General features: G+C 43.3%; 1 protein-coding gene across 16 annotated transcripts in view; it reads right to left on the bottom strand.

Moving 5' to 3' along the window:
- Positions 1 to 18788, bottom strand: part of OSBPL2 (oxysterol binding protein like 2) — a 114708-nt gene extending 95920 nt beyond the window's left edge. For 9 of the 16 annotated variants that reach the window (XM_084854341.1, XM_084854339.1, XM_084854338.1 and 6 more), the window contains exons 1-3: positions 18715 to 18788; positions 17742 to 17790; positions 3733 to 3833 (exon numbers count right to left, since the gene is read on the bottom strand). The gene's annotated coding sequence lies outside the window, so the exon portion shown is untranslated. The remainder of the gene's footprint in view (positions 1 to 3732; positions 3834 to 17741; positions 17791 to 18714) is intronic. The other 7 variants (XM_084854342.1, XM_084854340.1, XM_084854337.1 and 4 more) reach the window with 1 other exon arrangement.
- Between the last annotated feature and the right edge of the window lie 8668 nt (positions 18789 to 27456).

Genomic DNA, 27456 nt, shown 5'->3' with positions numbered 1-27456 from the left:
GACTAGAACAGTTTATTTTCATCAGGTGAAAGTAAATGCCTCTGTCTGGGTCAAGTGTAAATATTCATATTTGTGTAATGGTCAAATTGGTTCTTGATTTGAATAGAAAAGCCTTCTTTAATTCAATGTATCTGTAGCCATGCTGATTTGGTTTAGAGATTAATTGTATAGCTAGTATGTTTATATCCAGATTATTTAATGTTAACATCTTTGTCATGGAGAGTCTTTTTCAAGCAGATCCACTCGTCCCCCACCCCCACCCCGTTTCCACTAGCCCAGCTGGAGTTTGACAGCACCTTTGACAGCTGTCAAACTCCCCCGCAGCTATTAGAAAAAGAGTAAAAAAGGGGTGGGATGCACTTTTCTATGCCGACTCAGGGGGGCAACCCCAATGGTCATGACAAGACTTTGAATGGGGGTGGGGGGGGAGAACTCTGCTAACTGTGTGATCTTGAGCACTTTTCCCCACCTGTCAAGGTGCTCAAGATCACATAGTTACCCAAATGACTCCAGGGACTTAAAGTGCCACCTGGACCTTTGGGGATCGTTTTGTTCTACTGAACCCCTCCCTGAGTCCCCAGCACCCTCATTTTCATATAAAAGTGCATGCCGCCCCATTTCTCTACCCGAAGTATGTAACTGTTTCTACTTTGACAACTTTCAAAATAGAAGCAGTCACAGAGATCTGAAGAGAAAATGGGGTGGTGCCTTGGGAACCCTTAAAAGCAGGTGCAGGAGGCTCAGGCAAGTGGGGATTCCTAGCAGGGCACCTCCAAGGTTCAGGGCAATGCACTGAAACTTGGAGACATCCTTGCTAGGGGGGTGATATACACCCCGTTTTCCCACCTGTCAACTGTGCAAGGCTGTCAAAACTGAGCGTTCTGTTGTATGTTTGACAAACAAGGCAGCAGCCAAGGTTAGCCCTTATATTTCTGGATACTCGCAGTTGTGCAAGCTTGCAACTGTGAATAACCAAAACAAATTTTATATGCGTGAGTGTGTGTGTTATCTAAAGGGGCTATTTACACACATAAAATGGGTCTGGGAAAATGCAAAAAATTCCCAGCTCCGTTTTGGCGCAAAAAATAAAAATAAATTTTAAAAAAGAGGGCTCTGGCCATGATGGCAGTCTAAGCAGGGATGGGGGCTTGGCAACAGACAAGACGTGATCTGCCATCAAGTCCCCTGGACTGCCAGCTGGAGGACCAAGGGGGAAGCGGGGGAGGAAATAAGGCACACACTTTAGGTGGTGTACCCAATCGGCACACCAAGAATGTCCTCTGGGTTGTTCACAAACAACCCACAGTACGTAGCTTGTCACCCATTGTGGGTTAGCATGTCGTGCAGATGCATCTGGTGTCTTTGCACATGGTACTTTAGTCAGAAAAAAAGAAACCAAAACCCCAGATCTCATGATTAGGCTAGACAGAGCCATTCCCATGAGATGAAAAACCAGATGCTTGACTGGTTTTCCTACCAACGTGTGTGAGTGTAGCAGAGCCATTAATTCAGTTTTAGCACACTGTTACGTGTAGGCTTACATGTTCATCATGAGACTTAATTGTAACTATGTTATTTTTTAAATGAGAGAGAATTTAGTATTTTTTTTAAATCCAAATTAAAAAGCACTTTAGATTACAAATCTGATTAAAAACACTAGTTTATCCACCCTGTTAATCAATCAACTAAATGTTGTAAACCCTAGTTGTTTTGTTTCAATAATCCTTTCACACATCTACACATGTTGACATCCATTTCTACTTAAGCTATCCGATCAGAATTTTAAAAAATCCTGTAGTGAACCTGTTTTGTATTAATTGGCCTTTGAAATTTTTTTAACAGAAGCACCAGGGAAAAAGAGGAAAAATCACATCCTTTAAAAAACTCTTTCATTCCTTTCACTTTACAAATACTACTGAATTATTTACTGGACAACTGATCATTTAAAGTAGTCTGCAGCCAGTATCTCAATGGCTGACAGCACAACAGCAAAGTGTTTTTAGCTCTGAGAAGTATTAGCCGGTGAGACTATACTAAGACTATTTCTAAGAAAGCCAGATACAATAAATATGCTCAACCATATATTAAATTCTGGGCAATCCAACATGACAACCAATTTGCCTTAATGACTTCCTACCTTAGAAGAATGTATTACAAGTCCATTTGACCACTGTACACTTGTTTAGGTTTATTTCAATGTACCTACTTAAAGGATTTGCTTTGTTTTAGTTGCAGCACAGTAAATTTGCTCAGAGATATACAGGTCTAAGGTTCAGAGATCTGATGTTCGAACATTTCCACATTATTACTAATTTTAAGGTATGATTAATTAAAATTAATCCGCTAACCATTATAGTGCAGATTAATTTTCAACCACTGACATTTAAAAAGACAAATACTTTCAATGCAAGTTCCGAAACATTACTTAATTAGTTTGTGAGATGCACTCATGTTTGGGATCAGTAGTCAAATCAGATATCTTAAAATGTTAATAACAGTAATGGTGTAATGCCACTTTTATCAAATGAGGAATCACCTATCTACTTCAGTTGCTGAAAAAATAAATTCAACAGATGCCAACACAGTGTATGAAAAGCTTTTTCCTCTTCTCACCATGACCTCAGCACCACAATCAAATTGTCTGGGTAATTAATAAGCTTTCCTGTTGTGTGAACACTGGTGGAAACTGTCACTCCCACCTCTTTCCAATAATATAAAGTGTTTTGATTGTGTAAATAGTCTCTTGGGCTCTGCTTCTCTGTCCCAAAGCAGAGACACAACACCCTAGTGTAGATTATCATTCCAGCCTTCATAAACCATGGCATATGAAGCCAGGAACGAGCACTGTATTCCTCCACTCGTGAGTTGGCTTCAGTGTGAAGATCCTGGCTTATAGTGAGCCAGAGTTCCCACTGCATTTGAATCAGTGAAGTCTGGCTTAATGTTGGTTAACAAGCCAGGAGAATAAGCTAGGATTTATGCAATGGGGAATTCTTGCTTAACATAAGCCAGGAATTTCACACAGAAACTGGCAAGCAAGGGGAGGAGCCCTTAGCCCCAACACTCATTCTAGACTATACAGAAGCTTGCATTACACCATTTAAAATAAACTATTTATATCACTGAAAACATCTACTCAGCTACACCACCCCTTATCCACATGTGCACTTTGCAGTTGTACCTGTTTATTGTATTTGCTGCTTTTTAACTGCCTTATGATGATGATTGTGTTCTACTGTTTTACTCTCTCTATTGAATTGTACATTTGTATTTCCACAGTCCTGTACATACCTACCCAGAAGTGCATTGAGTTCAATGGGGCTTACTCCCAGGTAAGTGGGTATAAGATTAAAGCCGTAAGCATTTAAATGAACATGTTTCCTCGCAATAAAAATGTATCTGGTTGACAGAAATTGCTCACCCACCCCAAATATACTCACATTTATGTTTATTGCAGGGAAACCCTCCCATTTAAACTAGTCAAACAATCAACTACTGGCCAAATCATGTGGAAAGACTTTATCGAGGTGGATCTGAAGAAAAGAGGGGGGCACAGCACAGACCACATAGGTGTTCTTCACTGCTCTAAGCCATTCTGGGAATTCTACAGGCTATACATCTAACATATTAATTAATAAATGCCCACTCACATTAGCAGCACAATTCTATGCACAGTTACTGAGAATTACTATGTTCAATATGGCTCACTCCAAAAGATAATGCTGATCTTACCTGTCAAATTAAATTTAACTATAACATTGATTATGCAATGCCCTTGTAGACAGTTGAACTGGAATACTTCGCACCTTTTGTTCAGGCCTGGGACTTGTTACCTAAAAAGAAAAAATGTACAGTTTTAAACTTATTTTAGGCATGGCACCTTTGGTTTTGACAAAGCCAAACTTATCTGAGGACACTGGCCTGCTCCTGAGATGGTAATGGCAATGGCAGTTTACAAGTTGCAGAAGTGGGCAAGGAGACAATTTCACATTTCCTTCTTCCAATGAGTTCTAATCACTGGATCATCTCCTCCCATATATACCTGCCCATACGCTAAGGGCACAATCCTATGGGGATAGTCGGCTGCCTCCAAACTCAGAGGCAACAGACTATCCAATGCAGGGCAGGCGGAGCACGGAGGGGATCTTCTCTGCCACACTCTGTCCTCCCTGCATTTGCAGCTAAATGGACAATTTCAGCTATCTAGCCAGGACGCCTTGAAGCGGGGGGGGGGGGGAGGCAGCGCATAGGAAGCATCATAACGGCTCTTCTGCCATCCCCTCCCCCAGGACCCCCCCCCCCGCCTTTTCAGCTGCTCTGCATTGCTCTTATGAATCTGGAGCTAGGGATGAACCATGCCACCTATGAGGAGGCAGGAGAAGGGGCGAAGAGTTGGTTTTCTGGGAACCAACCTTGGAGTGCTGGCCCCGAGGTCAGTTCCCAGAAAACAAAAAATCCTATGGTCATCTAGACACTGTCTAGTGGCTATAGGATTGCACCTTAAGATAGTCTTCAGTGATCCTTCTCCAGGAGCCTCCGCCAAAGGAAGTGAGATAAGAGGCTGCTAAGCAGTTGTGGCACTCCGGTCTTTTCTGTTGTGGCGCCCCCGCTGTGGAATGAGCTCCCTAGAGAGGCTTGCCTGGTGGTTACACTGCAGTCTTTTCGGCATCAGGCAAAAGACTTTCTTATTTTCCCAGGCATTTTAGTCATTCAGTTTCTGTTTTAAATCTGTTACTGTATTTAAAATCTTTGTACTGCTGCTTTTATTTCTGTTTTTGAATACTGTAGCTTTAAACTTTTAAACTCTCAAATTATATTTTATTGTGTTGTGTTTTATGGCTTTGGCTATTGGGCAGTATAGAAATGTAATACATAAATCACTTATTTATTTATTAATTACATAAATTTAAAAATAAATAAATCAAAATAATCACGAATGGCTCCATGGCCCAAACACAAGCTTGTTGCTCCTCAGCAACAAAAAACTCCTCAGTCAAGAAAGTGCCCCCGCTCCCTGCTGTTGTGGTGCTTTCCTACCTCTAGAACTGTAATCCCACTGGGTACCTGCATGCCACCAATTCTTTCCTTTTCATTTGATCTGCCTAATTCTGGAATGAGGATAGGAAAACACTATCTATGGAACCTCCCCCAGTGTGTTTTCCTGACCTAGAAAGCCTTTAGAATCTGTATTTCACTTTGCTTATAGTGCTTTATGTAACAAAACAAAACCTAAATATTAAGAAAATGTTCGCATGCAGTTGAAACAGGCAGTATTTTTCACCGTGCACATAAATTTGACACTAAGGCAGATACACTGTAGTTACTTAGTATCTTAATATGATTATTATTTATCTTAAAATGCAACTGAAGGATAAAGCCAGTCCTCTTATGACATCTAGTCTGTTTCAATGGTGATAAATTTTGCAGTTAGCAAATTAGACTAGATCAGAGCTTTCCAAACTGTGTGCCGCGACACATTAGTGTGTTGGTGGCAGTGTGTAGGTGTGTCACGCGAAATGCAGAAAATTGTGCGGAAGGGCACCACGGAGCTCCCTTACTCGCGTTTGCTTCCCTTGGCCCCTCCCCCTGGAACTTCCTAAAGCAGCTAATGTTAAAGCAGCTAAGGCTTAGCTGCTTTAACATTAGCTGCTTTAGGATCATGTGGCGTCTTGACATAGGGCGCTCGTGATTGGCGGTGTGGGAACAATACGGTGAGGTTGAGGCGCGGGGCGAAGAGAGGGGAGGGGAGGCACCGCCCTGGGAGCAGAGCTTGGCCAATGCTGGCGCGAAGTGGCAGTAGCCCCCGGCCCTGCGAGATTTCGAGCACGCCCTTCGCAGACTTCTGCGCCGCGCTCCTGCGCGGCCAGGCCAGAGTAGCACATGGGTGGAAACACTGCCTGGGACTGCACCAAGCGGGCCGTCTGCCATCTTGGCCAGTCGGAACGGAGCTCAGTGGAGGCCAGAAGCCTCAGAATCAGCGTGATCCCAATCACCCGGGTGAGCGCAGCTGCAGGCTGTCACCCAGTCAACGCACCTGCTGCTGGCTGAAGGGAGGCCACCCTCCCAAACCCAATGTGGCAAACAGCAAGCCACCCACCACGTGGCACTTATAATTTGATTTCTGCCATTTATTTTTATTTTTACTCTGCTGTAATTGTGGATTAACCACCCACCGGCAATATACCACCGGAGAGTGCTGGAACTGGACTCTGGACATAGGCACTGCAAATATTTACAGCAATATAGCCTTGTAGTGAGACATATATATTTACACCATTTTTGTTGGACTTTTGCTTCTCTACTTCATGTGTTTTTGCAGCTGAGCTCCTACCTGGGCCTATGTGTCCTAATATGTATTGTAAATACTTTAGTTAATTTTGTTTATTTTTCACATTTTCTTGCACTTATTTACATACTGTTACTCATAAATGACAATGTTATTATCTTACAAATCATATATGTTTAAAAATATAAATGAAAGGTTTTCATGAGGTATGTTCTGTCCCCATACATTTCATTATTACAATTTATGTATGTGTCTGTATCTCTTATAACGGGTTAGTTTAACCTCCGGTTTGCTAGTAAAACTGAATTACCGTGTCACGAAATGATGCATGTCTAAAAAGTGTGTCACCAACATGAAAAGTTTGGAAAGCTCTGGACTAGATGATTGCCCAAGTAGATTTTTAGGCTGAAGTAATGAGGTGAGAAAGGGAAAGATAGCCAGTAGAATGACTGTTGAGGATTCCAAAGTAACGCTTACATGCCAGAAATTACCTCCAAATAATATTTACCATAGAACCTATGCTGAAAGCAACACTTATGTTCCGGAAATTTATATACCTAACACCATCACGTTGATCCTAAATCTTTTACTAAACTTTATCAGCAAGGATATGTGCCTTTAATAGTTCTCCCACTGTTCAAATTTACTTAAGAAATGTGGAATAATCCAGACAACTAATATAGAAAAGCATCTTAAAAACTCAAGTTAAGAGGAAATTCCTAAATATGTTATCTGCAGTAAATAAATGCTAACTATATTTAAAAGCCATTTTGCAAAGACAATGTTAAGGAGTCACATTTAACTTGAATATTGGACTACCTGAATGCTCAGCATATTTCTGTGGTTGCAGTGGCCTTAGATGCCTTCTAATACTGATTGAAAGATAAAAGCATGCTAGTGTGGAAAAGGTTGCCGTAGCAAGGGTGTTTTTTATATAACTGGAATGTTCAAGGGCAGATGGCCATAAATTACAGCCTCATCCACATGATTTGCCAGCACACAGAGACCCTGGGCAAATGCTAATCTGTCTGCAACCAGCAAAGCTTGAGCTTGATCGGCTGCCTTCCACAACTTGCCCCATTCATGCAACTAAGTACGGGAGAGGGGAACTACTGTTGGTTAGAGATAGAGTAATCTTGCAACACTCTTAGAACAATGGAAATAAGCACTGCTTTATTGGACTGTGCGGGCTCAATTTAAATATACTGACTGTGAAAGGGCCAGGATGATTAAATTTAGAGCATCACCACTGCAAGTAAATATTTGTATCAAACCTTGGCTTTGATACAAGTCAGATTCAAACTCTCTCCTATGAAAAGTGTCACTTCAGTACAGTGTATCTAGCCTTCAACAAGTTTCTGGGATAAACCCTTTTATCACATATGCACCCTGGCCTTTTCCCAACGAACTCAGGGCAGGATACATGGGATTATACCATTTTATCCTAACTATTCTATGAGGTAAAGCAGTCTGAGAGATTGAGTGATTTGTGAAAGAACATCCAGTGAGCTTAATTGCTAGGTGTGCCCAGGTCTCCCTTATTCAATGGTGCTTCCAATCAGAGGGGCTCCTAGCACTACCAATCATAAAGGCAGCTATTCCATCTTTTCCCTCCTTAGTGGATTCTTTATGGTAAGACATGGTAGGAAAACAAGGGAGAGAAGACAGCGATATCTGGACCCCCTCAAAAACTTTGTGGCATATGATGCAAACTCCAGTCTTTATTTCTCTTTGGTGAACAAGCAATCTCCTCACTCCAGCCCTTTAGAACAGTGGTCTCCAAAGTGAGGTGCATGCACCCCAGGGGATGCACAAGATGATCCACTGGGGTGCACGAGCCGCCTGATAATTGAGCAGCCTCCTGCTGCCCCGATGAGCTGCCATTGTGTGCAACAATGGCATCAGCAGCAGGATGGGAGCCAAGAAGGAAACTCCATGGCATTTCTCTCTCAGCTCTAGCCCTATCCTGCCTCTGCCATGGCTGCAGAGAGCAACCATGCCCGTCTCTGCCAGGCATGGCAGAGGAAGGTGCAGCTGCTTGCTCAGCCATGGCACTGGAGCAGCTGCCGTCTTGCCAAAGGAGAGCACATTTCTTCCAAATTTGCTGACCTTTTCTGTGATGACAAGTGGCTGTCAGTAGTATGCTACGTAGCAGATATTTTTGAAAAAATAAACACATTTAATCTGTCCCTTCAAGGTAAAGGTGACATTTTAACAATGAGTAACTGCTTTTTGAAAGAAACTCATGCTATGGAGAGAGCATTTTGAAAATGGACGTCTGGAAATGGTTCCATCGGCATGGGATTTTGTTGCCGAAAACGATGTGTGTCACCCATAAAACTCTCATATCTGCACACTTTAGAGACTTGGAAAAGGAATTTTCTAACCTGTTTACAAATCTTCCAAACGAAGAGTTTCAGTGGGTTTTGAACCTATTTGTTAAAAATATAAAAATGCAACACCTTCTGATCAGTGTGTAAGAACAACTGAACGACATCAGGGAAGATGTAAGTTTACTAGCTGAATTTCAACAAAAACCTTTGCATAATTGGTGGATGGGATTGAAAAATGAGTATCATGATTTAGTAAGCGCAGCCAATGATGCATTTCTTCCATTTGGATCTACGTATCTTTGTGAGATGTTTTTCTCAGCTATGACAAACCAAGTAACGAAATAAACTGAACTTAGAACCAGATCTTTGAATCACTGTACCACAAAGTGTTAAGCCAAGATTTTCCCAAATAATGAAGCATATTCAATCACACTGTTCTCACTAAAAAAAAATTTTTTTAGTGGGAGCAAAAAGGTTTTGTACTGTTAATAAATAAATTATTTTAAAAATATTTTTATTTCATCTTTATCTTATCCTTCTTAAATTTCTATTTTTGTGTATGTTTTATAATGTACATAATATATTAGTACAGTAGTACATGTTATTTATACATAATGTACATATATTGGGAGTACATGCTCAAAAATATTTTACTGATAGGGGTGTGAGATCAAAAAAGTTTGGAGGCCACTGCTTTAGATCATAAGGATGGCTTACACACATAATACATTCAGATAAATAGTTTGTTGTGGGCTCTGTCCAGAGCCAGATTGAAATAATAGATATCCTTGGTGCCCCAGGAACCACCAATCCATGATTTTTCTAAGCCTGGTCTTTGGTCAAAACTATTTCCTATTCCAAAATACAGTGTCTCTTAAGCTGAAGTCACAAATGCCCCATATCCCCACCTAGCATTAATCCTAACTAACTGACATTGTTGTGGAATATTGCAAGGGTTCCTTGCAAGAGGAAAAAAGGCGGGATATAAATGCAATAATAATAATAATAAAAAAATACAAATTACAAAACAAACCCTTGAGAACAGTCTTACAGTGCAATTGTGCTGATGTTCTTGCAGAGATAATTTATCACTGCATACAAGCAGCAGTCCTGGAACTAATTTCAAAATGTCCTAGCGCAGGTAGGAGGACCAAAAAAAAGGGTGTAATTAAGCCAATGCATGAAAATGTATGAATGAGGCACTGAACAGCAATGTTATATTTATTATCTATATTGATTAGTGAAGTGTAGGCATGTGTCAGGTGCAAAAAGGCATACCCACTATAATTTTCATCATCTGGCTGTAGGCATTATGCATCCTCAGAGTATAAAGTTTATATGAAGTTTCAGGATATTCACCAGTTCTGTTATTGTGATCACTGAGCTTTCTGCTGCATTAAAAAGGCTTTCTTTTCTAAACAACTTGCCTGCTTTGGGTAATCTCAGGCTGATTAGTTGCGGGGTGAAGGGGGGGGGAGGAGAAATGCACAATCATCCACAGATGTCAGGGAGCCAGTTATTTACAGTAGTGTAGATCTGTGCATTGCTAAAAATCTTGAACTCTGTTGTTCTAAGCTGTACATCTTTTTTTAAGCACACAATTCTTTAAAATCAAAAACCACTCCAAAGGGGCCTCATGACATCACAAATCCCCAGCCAATCAGTGCAGTGCACAACAAGCTTCTTCCCAAACACAGGAACAAGATGCAGACAATGCACTTCCACAGGTGCTCCACATACATATATTTGGACATACCCTTAAAGAAACTCCATGCAGTTGACACATCAGCCAAAGTAGTAGCCAAGTATTCCCATGACTAGACTTCTAAATGATTTGCCCAGAGTAGTATTGGTTATGCAGAATTCCTTCCAAAAGAAATGTAATTGCTGGATTGTCCTTCCTTTTCAGTGCATTTGATGTCATCATTTATGTATAGAAGGAAACTCTCCCAATTATCTACATTTTAATTACATGTTATTGTTTGTATATTTCTCTTGATTATATGTAATATTTTATTGATTTATTAATTTTGTGAGCAGCCTGAAGTAATTGGTTGGGGAGCGGGAGGTAAGTACAGATATTTACAAAATAAATAATGTTGTGCAGAGGTGCTAATTACATAGCTCCCTGCTTCACATTGTAAATGATGAGTTTTCAAAGAACTAACTTTGCTTACAATTGCAACAAAATATTTTACTATTGCAAAAATCTGTTAAATATTTTGGGAAGAAAGATTTGGCAGTGAAAATTAAAGCTAAACCATTAATTGTACAACTGCTTCCTCTCACCATATACCAATATACAAGCAAGACCTCCAAGCATTCTGTATTGCCCAGGTAAACCACCAGAGGAGTATTTATATTACCTCCATTGAAATCCTACTTACAGAAATGAGAAACACTTTAGCAATATTAACGTTCAAGAGAACTTAGAATGCTTAACTCCTGTCTGAGATCAATGAGTTTTGCAATTGACACTGTATTACAAAATCCAATTGCTTTGCATTTTCTACATGGGTAAACTACCCCATAATACTATCAACAAACCTAACTCTACAACTGTATAAAATGTTTTATAGTTTCATTCATCCTTGTGAACACACTGGACCAATTTGCATATCACACTGAACCATACCTTAGCATGACATGCACAAGCACGAAGAAGCTGCTGCAAGACTCAAACCAGAATTTGGAAGCTTCCATTTTTTGTTAATGGCAGTTTGCTACATTGGCCAGACTAACAAAGTGTACTTAACATTAACCATGTTGTCGTTCAGTCGTGTCCGACTCTTCGGGACCCCATGGACCATAGCACGCCAGGCCTTCCTGTCCTCCACTCTCTCTCGGAGTGAGCTCAAGTCCATATTCATTGCATCGGTGACGCTATCTAGCCACCTCATCCTCTGCTGTCTCCTTCTCCTTTTGCCTTCAATCTTTCCCAGCATCAGGGTCTTTCCCAGGGAGTTTTCTCTTCGCATTAGGTGGCCAAAATATTTCAGCTTTGGCATCTGTCCTTCCAATGAGCAGTCAGAGTTGATTTCCTTTAGGACTGACTGATTTGACCTCCTTGCAGTCCAGGGGACTCATAAGAGTCTTCTCCAGCACCACAGTTCGAAAGCATCAATTCTTCGGCGCTCAGCCTTCCTTATAGTCCAGCTCTCACAGCCATACGTTACTACTGGGAAAACCATAGCTTTGATTAGACGGACCTTTGTCAGCAAGGTGATGTCTCTGCTTCTTACTATGCTGTCTAGGTGGGCCATAACTTTTCTCCCAAGGAGCAAGCGTCTTTTAATTTCATGGCTACAGTCACCGTCTGCGGTGATCTTGGAGCCCAAGAAAGTAAAATCTGTCACTGCTTCCATTTCTTCCCCTTCTATGTGCCAGGAAGTGATGGGGCCAGATGCCATGATCTTCGTTTTTTTAATGTTGAGTTTCAAACCAGCATTTGTACTCTCCACTTTCACCCTCAACAAGAGGCTCTTTAGATCCTCTTCGCTTTCTGCCATTAGAGTGGTATCGTCTGCATATCTGAGGTTGTTGATCATTCTCCCGGCAATCTTAATTCTGACCTGTGATTCATCCAGCCTGGCGTTTCTCATAATGTACTCCGCATATAAGTTAAATAAGCAGGGCAACAATATACAGCCTTGTTGTACTCCTTTCCCAATTTTGAACCAATCGGTTGTTCCATGTCTGGTTCTTACTGTTGCTTCTTGACCCTCGTACAGGTTTCTCAGGAGACAGGTAAGGTGGTCTGGTACTCCCATCTCTTTAAGAATTTGCCACAGTTTGTTGTGATCCACACAATCAAAGGCTTTAGCATAGTCAATGAAGCAGAAATAGACATTTTTCTGGAATTCTCTTGCTTTCTCCATGATGCAGCGAATGTTGGCGATTTGATCTCTAGTTCCTCTGCCTCTTCGAAACCCCGCTTGTACTTCTAGTAGTTCTCGGTAGCAGATTGTACATGCTGCTGAATCCTAGCTTGTAGGATTTTGAACATAGCCTTGCTGGCATGTGAAATGAGCGCAATTGTGCGGTAGTCTGAACACTCTTTGGCGTTGCCCTTCTTTGGAATTGGAATGTAAACTGACCTTTTCCAGTCTTGTGGCCACTGTTGAGTGTTCCAAATTTGTTGGCATATTGAGTGCAGCACTTTAACAGCATCATCTTTTAGGATTTTAAATAGCTCAGCTGGAATACTGTCATCTCCGCTAGCTTTGTTGTTACTAATGCTTCCTAAGGCCCACTTGACTTCACTCTCGAGGATGTCCGGCTCAAGTTCAGTGACCGCACTATCATGGCTATCAGGGACATTCAGATCTTTCCTGTATAGTTCTTCTGTGTATTCTTGCCACCTCTTCTTCATCTCATCTGCTTCTGTTAGGTCTCTGCCTTCTTTGTCCTTTATCATGCCCGTCTTTGCATAAAACGTTCCCTTGAGATCTCCGATTTTCTTGAAGAGATCTCTAGTCTTTCCCATTCTGTTGTTTTCCTCGATTTCTTTGCATTGTTCATTTAAGAAGGCCTTCTTGTCTCTCCTTGCTATTCTCTGGAACTCTGCATTCAGTTGGTTATATCTTCCCCTTTCTCCCTTGCTTTTCGCTGCCCTTCTTTCGTGAGCTACTTGTAAAGCCTCATCAGACAGCCACTTTGCTTTCTTGCATTTCTTTTTCTTTGGGATGGATTGAGTTGCTGCCTCCTGTACAATGTTACGGACCTCCATCCATAGTTCCTCAGGCACTCTGTCTATCAGGTCTAATCCCTGAAATCTATTCCTCACCTCCACTGTATATTCATAAGGGATATGATTTAGGTCATACCTGAATGGTTTAGTGGTTTTCCCTGCGTTCTTCAATTTAATCCGAAATTTTGCAACAAGAAGCTCATGATCTGAGCCACAGTCAGCTCCAGGTCTTGTTTTTACTGACTGTATGGCGCTTCTCCATCTTTGGCTGCAAAGGACATCATCAATCTGATTTCGATATTGACCATCTGGTGATGTCCATGTGTAGAGTCGCCTCTTGTGCTGTTGGAAAAGAGTGTTTGCTATGATCAGCGTGTTCTCTTGGCAAAACTCTATTAGCCTTTGTCCTGCTTCATTTTGTACACCAAGGCCATGCTTGCCTATTATCCCGGTGATTTCTTGACTTCCTACTTTAGCATTCCAATCCCCTATGATGAAGAGGACATCTTTTTTTGGTGTTAATTCTAGAAGGTGTTGTAGATCTTCATAGAACTGATCAACCTCAGCTTCTTCGGCCTCAGTGGTTGGGGCATAGACTTGAATTACTGCGATGTTGAATGGTTTGCCTTGGATTCATACTGAGATCATTCTATTGTTTTTGAGATTGTACCCCAATACTGCTTTTCCCGCCCTTCTGTTGACTATGAGTGCTACTCCATTTCTTCTAAGGGATTCTTGCCCACAGTAGTAGATATAATGGTCACCTGAATTAAATTCACCCATGCCTGTGCATTTTAGTTCGCCGATTCCCAAGATGTCGATGTTCAATATTGCCATCTCATGTTTGACCACCTCCAGCTTACCTTGATTCATTGATCTGACATTCCAGGTTCCTAAACAATATTGTTCTTTACAGCATCGGACTTTCTTTTCACCACCAGACACATCCACAGCTGAGTGTCCTTTCGGCTTTGGCCCAGCCGCTTCACTCTTTCTGGCGCTACTTAGAAATTCCCTCTGCTCTTCCCCAGTAGTATATTGGACACCTTCCGACCTGAGGGGCTCATCTTCTGGCGTCATATCTTTTAGCCTTGTGATACGTTCCATGGGGTTTTCTTGGCAAGAATACTGGAGTGGGTTGCCATTTCCTTCTCCAGTGGACCACATTTTGTCAGAACTCTCCGCAATGACCTGTGCGTCTTGGGTGGCCCTGCACAGCATAGCTTATGGCTTCACTGAGTTATGGAAGTTGGTTTGTTTTTAAGCTAACATTAACCATAGTTAGCTTAAAAACAAACCAACTTCAAACCATAGTTGCTGAAGCTGGTTTGCTTACACTAACCATAGGTAGGGTCAACTGCAGTTCCAAAGTCTCAACAAGTTGAGCTGCGGTTAATCAAAAGCAGAAGCAAAAGCTTCCAAATTCCTCCTCCTGGATACACAGGAGAAGAGCGGGGAGCATGTGAGCCTGAGGCTTGCTGTCGTTCATCCCTAGTTGCACTAAACGATAGTTTAGAGTAACATGCAAACTGGGCCACGTTGTGTTCAGGTATAATGCGTGAATGAGCCTCAGGCACAGACATGAGATCAAGAGCTCCCACTTCAACTTTTAACCACAGTTAAGTTATAGACGAATGTGGAAAAACTGTGATTAATCTGAACGATGGTTTACTGAAAGCCAACATCAAATAATGGTTTATGAAGACTTGTTTCAGTAAACCATAATTAAAATTATAATTTAGGTTTCAGACATAAGGTTAAACCTACAATTGATAACAGAAGCAAAAGTGCCAACGGAGAAGAGAGTTGATGAGTTCATTTACGTAACACAAAATCAGCATTTAGCGCTCTGTCCGAACCAGACTACTATAAATTAATCATTACTATCTTCATAACACAGCTTGCACAGGGCCTCTGAGTGAAAGTATGGCTAATCTAGGATTTGAACATACGCCTTAACTCAGCAGTATCTACAGGGCTACCTTGTCGCTCATGTGGTCATGCCACACACTGTAAGGCCATCTTTAACTGTTATATATACATTTGTTCTTACATAGGTATAGCTTCTGACAACTTCTATGTGGCAAAAGTGAACATAAGAGTGCACAAAAACTACTCACCATAGAGTCCATACGATTCATATTTCTCCTTACTGCACAACTACAAGGGTTTCATCACTTGCACTCACTTTATTACATTTCTATATGCCCAACAGCCGATGCTCTCTGGGCGGTTGACAAAAATTACCTTTGCAACAGAAGTGGTCCATATACAGCCTGTTAGGCCTCTTTAGTAGATTAACAAGTCACAGTACTTTACGTTTCTCCCACTTCTGAACTCCACAGCTCCCTACTCATTTCATTATAATGTTATATTGATCTGGTTCACATATAACATCAATTTATGGGTTGTTTAATCCATGAATTGGCAGGGCTGCATTGGAGTGAGCAATTGCACTGCCTCCTACATGCTCACTGCTTCCGCTTTGCAACCGCTTTCATCAACAACCCAGGAATGTCCTGTTCCTGGGTTGTTTGATGCAATCTGTAAACCCAGAACTCTGGGTTGTGGAAGGACAAACAGCCCAGAGCGTTAACCTTACAACAAGCCATGGGTTCAAACTCTGGGTTGTTTGTCCCTCAACAACCCAGAGTTCCAGGTTCACATGTCACATCAAACAACCCAGGAACAGGCATTCCTGGGTTGTTAATGAAACCAGATGCAGAAGTAGCAGGCAGCAGGAGTGCATTTACTTGGTCCTGCACAGCACAAACAACCCATGGGTTGTTGTTATGGGTGGACCGTACCATTATAGTATTTCCCTTTACACAATCCTTCTCCCAGTTCAGGAAGACAAACACCTTCCAGCTCTGAAGGTAAGAAACACCTCTCTTTTTGCTATCCATATTATGGTTTCAATTTCCATTAATACAAAAGAACAGCCTCTCTTATTATCTAAGATAAGCGTCTCCCTTCCAAATTGTCAGAGAACAGAAGATCCACAACATAATGTGAAAACCGAGCCTCTAAGCTAGGCAAGAAGCAACTGCTTCAAGAAGGAACAAAAGCAATCCATACATTCAAGTCAGTTCAAGGTAACTGCCTCTCTCCTTGTTCTTCACCACCTTACCTATTTCTACACTGGTGACTACAAAAAAAAGTACCACCACCTCTTGATACCTCATATGCAAGTCTTTAGTTGCAATTCACAATGGAGGTATGAGCAGAAGGCACCACATCCCTATTTCACTATCTCTACAAACACCAACACTCTCAGCTGTCAGTATGGTGGTTTCAAATCCTCAGTTACCCAGAGGTGTAGATGGAAAATGCCTGCCCATGTTCCAGCTAGCCTCAGAATTTGCTTCAGAGGCAGTCTGCTACAGAAAAAGGGCAACAGGCCTCCCCTTAGGTGTCACTTCTGCCCCTAGGCAAGACAGGCTCATCACTAGGGCTATACAGTCTCCAAGCCAAAAGGGACAGGAGAATTCCCCCACAGCAAAGCACAAGGAAGTAACTAGCTTAGTGTATCTCCACGGTCAGGTGAAATAGACCAAGGGCAGCAAATGTTATGCAAGGAATCAGGAGGTCTATTTCCCCCTACAAGGCTATACGTTATTCCTCAGGCAAAATTCTCTCTTCACAGGAAGGAATTTATTACTGTTGACACTGGCACCTAAAATTATACTCTGGAATAGATTAAGAGGAGTGGTCAGCCATGGAATGAGAGCAACAGACCTCAAAGCAAGGATCACTCCTATCCCCAGGCAAAATAACTGAAGTCTATCTGCACAGCACTGGTAGCACATAAAGCGCCACACTTACAGAAAGGAGCTGCCAGTTCCCTCCTCAACCTGGAATGAGCTATCTCTAAGGTGGCTTTGGGCCTGCAAGATGCAGAAGATCTTGTTATTCTCCTTCTCCTATCCTCTTCATTGAATTGGGGAGGGTAGACTCCTTCCTCTACGCAAAAGGTGACACCTTGTGTCACCTCCAGATCTGAAATTTCAGATTTGAGGACAATGAGAATCTGTTCAGCTCCTCATTCTGGTGAGTACAATACCACCAGAAAAATAAGGCCACACATTCATGGAGGGGTGGCCCCATCCCTGGAAGATGGAGATGAACAGCAGAGAGCAGTTCAGGCCTGTGGTATGACACCTGATCCAAATACTTTGAATACCACAAGCTGAGCTGGAGAACTAATGAGTGGAAATGGGGCAAAAGGACTATGCCCACTATGGGAGGGAACAGCAACTTGAGGCCCCAAGGCAAAATCCTGCCTCACCAGGGTTACCAACTGACTGGGAGAAAGATTAAAAACAGAAGCACATCAGCTGACCTACTGTCCTGTCCTGATCTTAACATCTTGAACTGCAAAAAACAGCAGGTGAAACTTTACAACATCCAGAAATGAGCATATCATCATTACCTGCTAATGTCTGCAGATCAAGCTGCTGTTAAGAGCACAGAACAAGGGCCTGGACAAAAAGAACAAAAACAAAAGATAAAGGAAGTTGGCAACTCTACATTTACCGGCAACTAAGAGGCAAGACCGGTGTGCAAAGGGAGCGGCAGTGGAATGTGGTAATGGGGGTTGAAGGGGACTGAGGAGGGAGTTTATAGGTTTGTGTCCTTGAGGGCTTCCCCCACACGCACCTGCTCTCCTCCACCCTTTAACAAGAACCTACTCCTGGAAGGAACAGTTTAGGGCAAGGGTCTTCATGGAACATAAGAAAGCAGCCTTGTACAGAATCAGGCAGCGGGCTCAGCATTATTTACATTATTTACCCTGTCTGACAGCAGCTCTTTGGGGCTGCTGGCTGCGGGGGGGGGGGGGTGTTTCTGGCCTTCCCCAACCTGGCACCCTCCAGGTAGCTTTGGACTTCTCCTCCCATCAGCCCCAGGGAGCACAGCCAACGGTCGGGGATATTAGGAACTGTCGTCCAAAACATCAGCGGGGCCCCAGGGGTTCCAGGCTGACCCGGAGATGCCAAGGCCTGGCCGAGGGGCCTTCCGCGCGCGAAGCACGGGCTTGGGTGACGGGGAAAGGGGGAGGGCAGACCCGCTGGCCCACCGTCCCCTCCTATCCCCCTGCGAAAGCGACCTCCGAAGACGGGCTCCCTGGCGTGGGGCTTCCCTGCGGCTCCTTCCCCACGGCGGGGACGGGGAGCGGGGCCCGCCTCTACGCAGGGCGGCCCCGTGAGGGGGCAGAGCCTCCCGCTCCCCTCAGGAACTGCCCTCCCGCCGCCGCCGCGGGGCTCCTCCTCAGGCAGGCCGGGAGTCGGCGGCTCCTGCCGGCCGGGCTCCAGCTGTTTCCCTCCCTCCAGCGCCAGGCGCTCCGAGCGGCTGAGGGGGCCGGGCGGGGGCAGGCCGGCGGTGAAGCCCCGCAGGGGGTCGGTTACCTGGCTCCCGGCTCGCTGCGTCCGGCGGCGCGCCTGCGCGCGCTGCAAGCCCCCCGACGAGCGCCGTTGACACCAAGGCGGAAGCGAGACCCTCGTCGCCGTCCTCCCAATCCCACCCCTCCTCCCCTTTGACAGACAGGCCGCGGCTCCCAACTGGGAGGCGCAGGGCGACGTGACGAAAGAAGGCCCGCCTCCCAGCTCCCGCCTCCCTCAAACGGGCCAATGGGCCGCGAGGGGAGGGCGCGGCGTATGCTAATGAGCGCGCGGGGTTGCCGGGGGAGCTCTCTCCGCTCGCGGCCGCTCCGGCCTCCACGCCCGGAGCTGGTGAGGCGGCTGGGCCAATGGCGCGGCCAAGGTGGGCGTGGCCATGCAAATGAGAAGGGGAAGGAATTAGGGTTGCGAAGTATGTGCGTGATGGCACTGCGTGGGGGGCGTCCATATTCCCAGAGACGCGGGGCGGGATGTGGTGTCGGGACTCCCACCCTTGAACGCCCCAAGGGCTCCTTGCGCAGGCTGCTGGGGTTGGACAATTCCGCATGCATTAATTTGCCTGCTGTTTACTCTGAAGCGAGTCCCGCTGTGCCCAATGGGATTCACTCCCAAGTTAAGCGTGCGTAGGATTGCACCCTAACGGCGCAGGCCTACGCATTAAGGGGGGCTTACACCCAAGAAAGAATGCATAGAATTGGAGCCTTGCTATGCGTGTCTCTTCCGAAGTAGGTCCCGCTAAGCTCATTGGAAGGACAGATACTGAAGCTGAAGCTCAAATATTCTGGCCACCTAATGCGAAGAGAAAACTCCCTGGAAAAGACCCTGATGCTGGGAAAGACTGAAGGCCAAAGGAGAAGGGGACGGCAGAGGATGAGATGGCTAGATAGCATCACGGATGCAATGAATATGAACTTGAGCACGCTCCGGGAGAGAGCGCAGGACAGGAAGGCCTGGCGTGCTATGGTCCATGGGGTCACGAAGAGTCGGACACGACTGAACAACAACAACAACAAAGGAAATCAACCCTGAGTGCTCATTGGAAACTTTCTTGGGCTCCAAGATCACTGCAGACGGTGACTGTAGCCATGAAATTAAAAGACGCTTGCTCCTTGGGAGGAAAGCTATGGCCAACCTAGACAGCATAGTAAGAAGCAGAGACATCACCTTGCCGACAAAGGTCCGTCTAATCAAAGCTATGGTTTTCCCAGTAGTAATGTATGGCTGTGAGAGCTGGACTATAAGGAAGGCTGAGCGCCGAAGAATTGATGCTTTCGAACTGTGGTGCTGGAGAAGACTCTTACGAGTCCCCTGGACTGCAAGGAGGTCAAATCAGTCCATCCTAAAGGAAATCAACCCTGAGTGCTCATTGGAAGGACAGATACTGAAGCTGACGCTCCAATATTTTGGCCACCTAATGCGAAGAGAAAACTCCCTGGAAAAGACCCTGATGCTGGGAAAGACTGAAGGCAAAAGGAGAAGGGGACGGCAGAGGATGAGATGGCTAGATAGCATCACGGATGCAATGAATATGAACTTGAGCACGCTCCGGGAGGGAGCGGAGAACAGGATGGCCTGGTGTGCTATGGTCCATGGGGTCACGAAGAGTTGGACACGACCGAACAACAACAATATTTATATACCACTTGTGAGCCAGTGTGGTGTAGTGGTTAGAGTGTTGGACTGGGACTTGTGAGATCCCGGTTCTACTCCCCGCTCAGACCATGAAGCTCACTGGGTGACTTTGGGCCAGTCACGGACTCTCAACCCAACCTACCTCACAGGGTTGTTGTGAAAATAAAATTGGACTAGGATCATGTAAGCCACTTTGCGTTCCTTGGCAGAAAAAGAGGGGTATAATGTAATAATAAAATAATGAAGAAATACCACTTAATAAAATCTCTAAGCCTGTTTACATATAAAATTACTATTAAAATACACTATTAAAAACAACTGCGACTACAATAATAAAGACCAATACAAAGAACAATAAAATGGAGCAGCATATGATTAATTGCAATTAATTACAAGCCAGAGAAAGCCTGGATGAACAAGTGTGTTTTCAGGAGGAATTTAAACACACCACATTTTCTGCCTCCCAAACTGCACAAGGGAGGGTGTTCCAGAGAGTGGGTGCCGCTACCGAGAAGGCCCGATTTTGAGATACTGGCAACCTTCTGTTAGTCATAGGACAACCAGCAAGGCCTTCTCTAACAGTGTAACCCTATGCATGTTTAGGCAGAGAAAGGTCCTACAACTCCCAGCATTGCCCAGCTGGCTGGGGAATGCTGGGAGTTGTAGGACTTTTCTCTATCTAGACATGTATAGGATTGTGCCCTAAAGAATTTAAGGGTTGGCTGAGTATATATAGGGGAAGGCAGTCTGCTAGGTTCAAACTGAGTTGCTCTCATATAACTCCTATACATAGGAGTTCAGCGTCTCATTGCACATTTTTATTTTAGCTTAGATATTTTAACATTGCAGTGATGCTGAAATTTGTGGGGCATACATGGTTAGGAGGATTGGTCTGAAAATATAATAAGCGGAAATGCATCTTCATATAATTCTTGGAAGATTTGTATTTGTTTCTTGTCGAGGTTCACAATCTACAGGCTAGTTTATATGTATAGAAGTGAGTCCTATTTTCAAGTAAGCTTAGTCACAAGTGTAATTAACTATAAATACTTACTTCTGCATAAATATAGGATTAGACTGCAAATAATCCCCAGCCTCCCATATCCTCAAAATCTTTCCACACATAAATAATTAGAGAGCCATGCCCCCTCTTTGACGAGCTTCTGCCGGGCTTTGAAAACCTGGCTGTTCAGGCGGGCATTTGGGGTGGGTTAGGGTTTTTTTTTTTTAGAGCAATGTTGTTTTGCTCAGTTGATTATGTTGTATTTTGTGTTGTTATTCATATTGTATGCTGCCTAGAGTAACCAGGTAGCCAGCCAGATGGGTGGCTAATAAATCAAATAAATAAATAAATAAATAAATTTTAATATCCCACCAAGGTTCTCAGGACAGCTAACAAAATTAAACCATACTTGAAACAATATACATTTAAAAAACCCAAACCATACAAAACTAGTAAAATCTCCTCAGCAGTAACTCATAATCCAAAAGCCTTCATGTTTCGTTTTTTTTACGTTTTCCTCAGCCTCCTAACAGTGTAGGAAAAACAATGCATAATCTCATTGGTGGGGGGTGGGATGTATATTGTGCATCAGCTATACAGGTTGGTAATCTCATCCACATGGCAGCTTCCCAAAGGATGTATTCTGTTAGCTGTTGCCATGATGACAGCTGAATTTGATTCTGTTAGCTCTCCAAACTGGGTTTGAATGGGCATTAAAATGGTGGTTCGATGTAAACCAATGTAAAGTGATGTACACTGGGGCAAACACCTTAACGTCGCATATATCATATGCTGATGGGGTTAGAGTGGCAGTGACAAACCAGGAATGAGATCTTGGGGTTGTTGTGGATAGCTTGATGACAACATCGACCCAGAGTGTGGCTGCTGTGAAAACGGCAAATCACATGTTGCGGCTCATTAGGAAAAGAATAGAAAATAAGACTGTCAATGTCTCAGTGCTTTTATACTAATCTATGGTGCAACTACACTTGGAATCCCATGTATAGTTCTGGCAACTTCACCACAAAAAGGATATCATAGAGCTGAAAAGGTGGACAAAACAGTAACCTAAATGATCAAGGGGCTAGAGCCCCCCTTTCTCATTAGAATCCTGGCTAAATGGTGGGAGATTCAGGACAGATAAAAGGAAGTACCTCTTCACTCAGTGATGGCCACCAACCTGGATGGCTTTAAAATTTGAATAGACAAATGCATAGAGGATAAAGCTATCAATGGCCGCTTGTGGTCTTCCTATAGGCACTGTTTGGCCACTGTGAGAACAGAATGCTGGATAGGCTTTTGGTCTGATCCAGCAGGGCTTTTCTTATGTTCTTACTTGCCAGTACAGTTGGCTTCTTTAAATGGGAGGAGGGAATACCCCAGCTTGTCCTTTACCTTAGGCAGCAAAGGTAGTAAAATCTCATCAGTAGTGAGTAATAATCCAAAGTCTTCATATCTGTTGTTGTTGTTTAAGTTTTCATCAGCCACCTAACAGTGTAGGAAAAACCATGCATAGTCTCTTTTGGGGGTCTCGGGCAGGCCCTGGCCATTGCTATAGCTTATCCATCTGGTGTGTAGCCAAGGAAAGCCAACGAACAGCTTTTAGCTACCGTGTGATTTGCTGCTCACTTCATAGTGCATAAAGGGAAATATATATATATTTAACAACAGCCCTGTGACATCGTGATAGCATGACTCACTCCATATGTTGATTTAGCTCTTTACATTGCCAAGGATTCCATCAATTCCACGACACCTCATGTGTTTATTATGCAATGTTAACTCCACAAGCATGTGCTGACAGCAGTCAGCTGTCCAACTTATGCCAAACAATTAATGACAAGTAGATATGCAAGCTTTAGTCAATGGAACAGGAAGATTTATCAACACAAATCTTAAAGTTAGAAATCAACTCCCAGATTAAAAGGAAGACAACCTTCAAGGCTGCACAGATTATGCTGGTTCCCTCCCATCTGTGCCAAATATGATGAAAAAATAAGTTTAAAGACCATTTTTCCTTTGAATATATATCCAGGCCTAGGAAATATTGTGCATTTCAGGTTGAAATCAATGTCAACACATTGTTTTTGATCTGGTGGTTCCATATTACAGATGGGATCTGAACTTGTTCATTTTTGTAGATATTTTGGCTCTGATGTATTTCTGTAATAGAGAATATTCTATACTCCAGGTTGTCAAATCAATTAAAAACAGAATACTTAACATTTATTTATTACATTTCTATAATGCCTAATAGCTGAAGCTCTCTGGCCAATTCACAACAATTAAAACTATAACATACAACAGGATAAAATAAAATGTAAAAGTTTAAAACTACAATATAAAACAAAAACATGGCCGTTTCATCTGACAACAATTTGTTGGCTTTCTATATTAAACTATAAATGATCTCATGCAAGGACTTATTTGCTTAATAAAAATTTATTGCCGAGTTCCATTTTAAATACAGTAGGGGCTTTTAAATTCAGAAATAAAACTAAAGTAGATTTAGTTAGCGGTTCCAAATAATGCAAGATTCAGTGAGCAGCTCCACTGAAACCCCAAGAGGGTTTAATCATGTTACTAAAACCAATTCAGAATCCATTCAAATAAACATTCTCTCACTGCCAGAGAATCTCGTAACTAAAGTGGAAAGTAGTTGTGAGCAAGAAATCCACAATTTAATTCCCATAATCTCAGTTTCAGCCCTCAAATATTAAGGTAGCATCTCCCAAGAAAATAGAAATGTTCCAGATTTGATCATTATCTGCCAGAGTCAGTGTGTCGATTTTGTTGTCATCGTCCCCCCACCCCTGCTCATATAGGAAGCAGGGAAATTCATCCACAAAACCAAGCTCCATCTGCAAACTGCAGCAATTTCAGACATCTCTTTCTGGGTGAACTAACAGTATGCAGGATCTACCAGTTCCTTGATATATTTACCTGAACTGATGGCCAATCATGCAAATAATGCATCCTGTGAAGGACTTGTCCATCAGTGGGTTTCTTATTATATCCAGCACCTGCGGCACTGTGTCTTTTAGAGAGGGTGGCCATGTGTCCTACTTTACAGAGGACAGTTCTCTGTTTGAAGGGTTGTGAAGTCCAAGTCCAGTTTAAGGATAAAGAAGCATAAGAAGGGAGGCCTTGAAGTTTCCTGTCACAATTTAGCACAGTCTTCTCCACTATAGTGAAATGTATTTCTACATGTAGTTATTATTTCTAAATTTTTATCTACATATATAAATTAGCATAAGCACATTTTATGCAGATCTGTGCCTTCTTTTGTCCTCTTTTTTGGGGATGCATTTCCTCTTTTTTTGGCCATGCCCAACTAGCCACCCTACTTTTCGCAATGGGGCAGGCTGACAGTAGATCAGGATCTACTGGTAGTGATTTGCTGTAGATCAGGAAAAGTTTGTGACTCCCAATGGTTTAAAGAAAGCAACAACAAAAAGGCTTTGGCTCCCTTCTAAATTAGAGCTTTGCCTACTGGGTGGTATAGAAATGTAATACATGAAATGAAGAAAGCTGTGGGGAGGGGGGAACAGGACAGGAGTAAATTTGTGTCCAAAAGGATTTGTGTCCAAATTCCAGTTCTGGTACTGAAAAGAAAGACCAAGGCTGAGAGACACCTTGTTCCTCAACTTTATGTCCACCTTCCTGAGCCACTGTTCTGCATTTGGCTCTTGTTGGTGGACATAAGCGTTCTAGTGAAAAGCAAAGTAGATCCTGCAAGCCTAAAACCTTCTCTCCCGTTTTAGAGCATTGGGTATAAATGGTGCTGCTTTCCCACACACACTGTGCTCCTAGCAGAATTGGAGGGGGCAGGGGCCACAGTTCCACATGTAGGGTGACCACATACAAGTTGGAAGTCTGGGCTCCTGGTCTTTAATCACTACTTAGGAGTGAGTCAGAGTTGAAGATGTGAGAAAAGCTGGCACCTGCTGAAATTCCTTCTTATATAAAGGTTTAGTTGGTTTGGCCTCCTTTTCTTCAGGTTATCATCCAGGGACATACATAGGAAGCTGCCTTATACTGAGTTAGGCCATTGGTCCATTTAGCACGTTACTGTCGACACTGACTGGTGGTGGCTCTCCAGAGTTTAAGGCAGGATTCCTTCCTAACCATACCTGGAGATGCTGGGAATTGAACCTGGGATCTTCTGCTTGGAAACCAGGTGCTCTACCACTGAGCTAGAGCCACGCCCAGATCCAGTTAGACTTACCAACTAGCTCTTGCTGTTGTGCCTTTTAGCAGCAGTTCAGTCTGCAGACGTAAGGAGGTGGCAACGCTTCATTAACTCCCTGCTGTGAAAAGTTTCCTGCCATGATTTCAGCAGTCCAAGCTACTCTTAAGGGTACCAGAAGCAGAGCAGGCCAGGCTTTTTTCTGGTCAGCTGGCAACCCTCGACACAGGAACTACAAATCTGTTTGAGCTCACAAGTGTGTTGAAGTGTGTTATCAGCAAATCATTATCTATGCTCCTGCATCAACATTCATTTTTTAAAAGTACTACTTTTCCAGTAAGGTAACTTAAAGCCGCTCTCAGAGAAAATGAGCACGAAAATATCAAAAACAACACAATAAAATACTACAATAACTGAGTCAGCAGTGAAAACAGATGATTGGTTCAGCCTTGACAAAAGGCATCCTTCAGGAGCCAGGTCTTCTTCTCCAGACACCAAAAGGCATACGGTGACAGGGCCACATGGGCCCATTTAGGGGGGCATTCCAGAGCATTGATGCCAAAACCAAAAAGACCATGTTCCACATGCCCACAAACCAAATCTCAGCTGGAAAGTGGGGACCCAAAGCAGGACTCCAATGTTGAATGGACAACATATGGGAGAAGATGGACCTTAAGGCAACCAGTCCCCAACCATTTGGAGCTCTAAAAGTAAGAACCAGCACCTTGAATTGAGCCCAGAAATGAACAGGTAACCAATGCAGATAAAACAGGACTGGGGCTACGTCCTCACTTCAGCGTGTCAAAGACAATGATCTGCCAACAGCACTTTGAACCAATTAAAACTTCCAGACGCTTAGGGCACAGTCCTATGCATGTTTAGACAGCCAGCATTGCTGGCTGGGGCATGCTGGGAATTGTAGGCCTTTTCTCTGTCTAAACATGCATAGGATTGCGCCCTAAGGGTGTTTTCCATAGGCATCTTGTCCTGCGCTTAAAATTGGTATCATCATATACACGTGGCAAGGAATTATCAGACTTCCCCATAGAGCAGTGAGGATTTATCAGCATTCACAGATGAACTGATTGATGAAATGTGTCTGGGATATTTTGAACGTCTATTTTCATTTGCATTTGAACTCTCAAGCAAAGCCGGCGCTTGCTCTCCCTTCAAGTCGTTAGGACATTATCAATTTTTATCTGTTGAAGTATTGAGCCCAAAGTACCTATTTTGAAATGACTCAATTATACTCATAGAAATCCTTGTACCATGTTTGTGAACATTACCGATATAGGAGCTTACCTTATCTCATTCCTGTTCTTGTGGGATAGCTTCTCCCTGTGTTATCTCTGTGAAGTTCAAATTTGTCTTCTTCAGTTTTTTGAACAGTCAAGAACAGATTTAGACACTGATAACCAAGACAGAAAGTTGCTTTCTGGTTACTAACATGAAGCATCTTTGAATTTCGAATTTGCCTAGGAGCACTGGTTCTCCTTACCCATCCCTGCATGGCACAATTCTATATGCCTCACTCTACGCACACTTTGTGTCCCATTAGCTTTTCACTTGCCAAAGCTGGGAGCCAGGGTTTCTGGTCTGCAACCAAATAGAATTAATGGTTTCAGCTTAGGAATACTGATGCTCCCAGTAACTTAGCGTTGGACTCTCAAGAGAACATTAAAACCAACATTCAAAGCCCTTAACGGCTTTGGGGCCAGGTTATCTGAAGGATCACCTCCAGGCATGTGTGTCTGCCTGGACCTTAAGTTCATCCTTAGTGGTTCTTCTCTGTGAACCCCTGCCTAAGGAAGTGAGGCGGGTAGCTACAAGGAAGAGAGCTTTTTCTGCTGTGGCACCCCAGTTGTGGAATGAGCTTCCTAGAGAGGTTCACCCGGTACCTGCATTGTATTCCTTCTAGCGCCAGGTG

This window comes from Heloderma suspectum, chromosome 4, assembly GCF_057233095.1.
Source record: "Heloderma suspectum isolate Gila_16-S chromosome 4, 16-S_ref, whole genome shotgun sequence".
Classification (NCBI taxonomy): Eukaryota; Metazoa; Chordata; class Lepidosauria; order Squamata; family Helodermatidae; genus Heloderma; species Heloderma suspectum.
The sequence above is the reverse complement of the archived record's forward strand: the minus strand, read 5'-3'. Positions and strand labels throughout refer to the sequence as shown.